Here is a 5,000-nt window from a genome sequence, read left to right as displayed (position 1 = left end):
CTGTGCAGTCGGGACTCCGGCAAGACTCGCTATGGCAGCATAACTAAACAGGAGAACCAGAAGGTAACACAGACATAAGACATGAGGGATCTTTGGGATAAGAGATGACCCACCATACCACCATCAACAACTGGGACAACAGAGGGGGACAACAGCATACAAATATCCCAATTCACTCTATATCCATGATCCCCCCAGATCTGCTCCTTTACCAAAAGAAATTCTACTGATATAAGACGTGACTAAATAAATATGTTCTCGGCCTCGACTTGAACACTGAGACTGTGTCTGAGTCCGGAACACTGATTGATAGGAGAGATCTGTTACCTTTATTCCAACAACATTCTCAAGTCTAGCAAGTAGTATAGTGTGATCAATGGTGTCAAAAGCTGCACTAAGGTCAAGCAAAACTAGTAAAGGAGACAAAACCCTGATCAGAGGCCAATAACAGATAATTTACCACTTTTACCATCTCTGTCTCTGTGCTATGATGAGGACCAAATCCTGACTGATACATTTCATAAATGTTATTCATAAGTAGATGTGAGCAGAACTGCTGTGCTACAACCTTTTCTAAAATTTTGGATATAAAGGGGAGATTTGATATTGGTCTGTAGTTAGACAGCTGACATGGGTCATGCTCAGGTTTCTTAATTAAAGGCTTGATAACTGCCAGTTTGAAGGATTTAGGTACATAACCAGTGCTGATGGAAGAGTTTATTATTTTTAAAATAGGTTCAATTACCTCTGGAGTTATCTGTTTAAAGAAACTTGTAGGTAAGGGATCGAGAATGCAGGTTGATGATTTTGTTGAGGAAATTAATGAAATTAAGTCATTCTCATGAATAGGAGTAAAACTTTGTCTTGTTTTGATTGTCTGCTATAATTACACTGCTATCTACAGGGTTACTTGTTAAAATGGTTTGGATTTATATTAATTATCTGTATTTTTTTGCCTGATGTTTTTAACTTTATTATTAAAAAAAGTTTATGAAATCATTACTACCTTATTGATGGTTTAAAGTTTGTGCAGTGCTTTTATTCTCCGTTAATTTCACTACAGTTCTCAATAAAAATCTAGGATTATGCTTGTTATTTTCTAAGAGGGTGGAGAAATATGCTGATTAGCAGCACTAAGACACTCCCTCCATGCTATTTGAAATACTGTCAAATCATTTCGAAGCCAATTTACATTCTAATTTCCGAGTGGTCTGTTTTAAGGTGCGTGTTTGATCATTATACCACGGTGCAAATTTTTTCTCCCTGATCATTTTGCTATTAAGGGGTGGATATTCCTATTACTATGGATCCTAACTATTAATCTCCATTATTGCAGTCGTGACTTGTTCCACTGTATGTTATTCACATTGAACAAGTCGTGACTGTTTCACTGAGCACAAGAGCTACTTAACGATTCCCACCGCTACAAATGCCTACGGTGATGTGAATCACACACACACACACACACACACACACACACACACACACACACACACACACACACACATATACACTGGACATCATATTGCTGTATAGAGATTTTTGTAGATTATGATTTTATATAAAAACCATACGCACTTTTAAATTTTAATTGTTACTTTACTAATTGTCCAGCATTGAGTTTCATGCTCACTTATCAAACCCACCATTTCTGTGATATGAGGCATAATTTAAAGTTGCAGAAGCTGTGAGCTGTAACTCTGACTAAAAATGGACTCAGCGGTGGTCAGTGTGGGATTGTGTGTTGGCGAGGAGTTTGTTTATACATAGAATAGTACATTACATAATCAATATATATAAAAGTGAAGCAGTTGCCTTACCAGCCTCTGCACGAACTTTTACTAATAGGATTTAAAGCAGCACTTTGATTAGCTGACAAACCAAAACTTTGTGTTCTTCGTATTTTCTATGTGACTACATGTCTAAATAAACACAATGTCATCGATCACGTAGTTAGGCCTAAAAAAACACGTAAGATGGTTTTCTGTTACAGCAGGCTTGAAGAGAGAGACGTGTAGACAATGGCCAATGTCAAATAAAAGTCACCCAGTAATCCTTTCTTTCTCACGTCCTACACTGCAGTACACAAGGAGTCAGTATGGATTTAGGACAAATATTTAGCAGTGATTAAATGCATCACTCACTTTTTTTCAATTTCCTGTTATCCTTTTGTTGGATGGATGGACTTTATTGTTGACTGGATTTCTCCCACTCTTTTGGGATTACTTGGGATGTGCATATGCGGATTTGTTTGATTTTACGCCTCAGCTGATGCCCTCTAACTATTACGTAGACACCTCACTTTGCTGAATTTGTACCTGGTTACTGCCAAGCCACAGACCACAAAAATAAGACAGACAGACCGACCGACCGACAGACCGACCGACCGACCGACCGACCGACCGACCGACAGACCGACCGACCGACCGACCGACAGACAGACAGACAGACAGACAGACAGACAGACAGACAGACAGACAGACAGACAGACAGACAGATATAGATATATACAGTGAGGAAAATATGTATTTGAACACCCTGCTATTTTGCAAGTTCTCCCACTTAGAAATCATAGAGGGGTCTGAAATTGTCATCGTAGGTGCATGTCCACTGTGAGAGACATAATCTAAAAAAAAAAATCTAGAAATCACAATGTATGATTTTTTAACTATTTATTTGTATGATACAGCTGCAAATAAGTATTTGAACACCTGAGAAAGTCAATGTTAATATTTGGTACAGTAGCCTTTGTTTGCAATTACAGAGGTCAAACGTTTCCTGTAGTTTTTCACCAGGTTTGCACATACTGCAGGAGGGATTTTGGCCCACTCCTCCACACAGATCTTCTCTAGATCAGTCAGGTTTCTGGCCTGTCGCTGAGAAACACAGAGTTTGAGCTCCCTCCAAAGATTCTCTATTGGGTTTAGGTCTGGAGACTGGCTAGGCCACGCCAGAACTTTGATATGCTTCTTACAGAGCTACTCCTTGGTTATCCTGGCTGTGTGCTTCGGGTCATTGTCATGTTGGAAGACCCAGCCTCGACCCATCTTTAATGCTCTAACTGAGGGAAGGAGGTTGTTCCCCAAAATCTCGCAATACATGCCCCTGGTCATCCTCTTCTTAATACAGTGCAGTCGCCCTGTCCCATGTGCAGAAAAACACCCCCAAAGCATTATGCTACCACCCCCATGCTTCACAGTAGGGATGGTGTTCTTGGGATGGTACTCATCATTCTTCTTCCTCCAAACACGTTTAGTGGAATTATGACCCAAAAGTTGTATTTTGGTCTCATCTGACCACATGACTTTCTCCCATGACTCCTCTGGATCATCCAAATGGTCATTGGCAAACTTAAGACGTGCCTGGACATGTGCTGGTTTAAGCAGGGGAACCTTCTGTGCCATGCATGATTTCAAACCATGACGTCTTATTGTATTACCAACAGTAACCTTGGAAACGGTGGTCCCAGCTCTTTTCAGGTCATTGACCAGCTCCTCCCGTGTAGTTCTGGGCTGATTTCTCACCTTCCTTAGGATCATTGAGACCCCATGAGGTGAGATCTTGCATGGAGCCCAGTCCGAGAGAGATTGACAGTCATGTTTAGATTCTTCCATTTTCTAATCATTGCTCCAACAGTGGACTTTTTTTCACCAAGCTGCTTGGCAATTTCCCCGTATCCCTTTCCAGCCTTGTGGAGGTGAACAATTTTGTCTCTAGTGTCTTTGGACAGCTCTTTGGTCTTGGCCATGTTAGTAGTTGGATTCTTACTGATTGTATGGGGTGGACAGGTGTCTTTTTGCAGCTAACGACCTCAAACAGGTGCATCTAATTTAGGATAATAAATGTAGTGGAGGTGGACATTTTAAAGGCAGACTAACAGGTCTTTGAGGGTCAGAATTCTAGCTGATAGACAGGTGTTCAAATACTTATTTGCAGCTGTATCATACAAATAAATAGTTTAAAAATCATACATTGTGATTTCTGGATTTTTTTTTTTTTAGATTATGTCTCTCACAGTGGACATGCACCTACGATGACAATTTCAGACCCCTCCATGATTTCTAAGTGGGAGAACTTGCAAAATAGCAGAGTGTTCAAATACTTATTTTCCTCACTGTATATATATATATAGAGAGAGAGATATATATATATATACAGTACAGACCAAAAGTTTGGACACACCTTTTCATTCAAAGAGTTTTCTTTATTTTCATGACTTTGAAAATTGTAGATTCACACTGAAGGCATCAGAACTATGAATTAACACACGTGGAATTATATATGGAATTATATACATAACAAAAAAGTGTGAAACAACTGAAAAATGTCATATTCTAGGTTCTTCAAAGTAGCCACCTTTTGCTTTGATTACTGCTTTGCACACTCTTGGCATTCTCTTGATGAGCTTCAAGAGGTAGTCACCTTAAATGGTCTTCCAACAGTCTTGAAGGAGTTCCCCGAGAGATGCTTGGCACTTGTTGGCCCTTTTGCCTTCACTCTGCGGTCCAGCTCACCCCTAAACCATCTCGATTGGGTTCAGGTCTGGTGACTGTGGAGGCCAGGTCATCTGGCGCAGCACCCCATCACTCTCCTTCTTGGTCAAATAGCCCTTGATGCCTTCAGTGTGACTCTACAATTTTCATAGTCATGAAAATAAAGAAAACTCTTTGAATGAGAAGGTGTGTCCAAACTTTTGGTCTGTACTGTATATATATATATGGGCTGTTAAATGTAACAACATGTTAAAACAAATTATGTCTGTGATTATTTTTGTTAAAAAAATAGAAATAAATTTATCATTTAAAACCTTCAACGCAAGACACATTTATTCACAAATTTATTTGTCCTTTCTTTACTTAGATATAAAAATAAACTCCACCGAAACATTATTTTTAATCACTAAACATTTGTTTTACTGATGCACCAAGTCTCAGCTCATACACCAAAATCCGCCATGATTCACACATCCGGCAATTAAAACCGTCCGTGTGGAAACATAG

General features: G+C 39.4%; 1 pseudogene across 1 annotated transcript in view; it reads left to right on the top strand.

Annotated features, from left to right (window-relative positions):
• The window catches only part of LOC310734779 (protein phosphatase 1 regulatory subunit 1B-like), a 13,691-nt pseudogene that overhangs the window by 5,737 nt on the left and 2,954 nt on the right, over positions 1-5,000 (top strand). The gene's annotated exons all lie outside the window — the stretch shown is intronic.

Source organism: Silurus aristotelis (genome assembly GCF_946808225.1).
Source record: "Silurus aristotelis genome assembly, chromosome: 12".
NCBI classification, from domain to species: domain Eukaryota; kingdom Metazoa; phylum Chordata; class Actinopteri; order Siluriformes; family Siluridae; genus Silurus; species Silurus aristotelis.
This window is presented reverse-complemented; position numbering and strand designations above follow the sequence as displayed.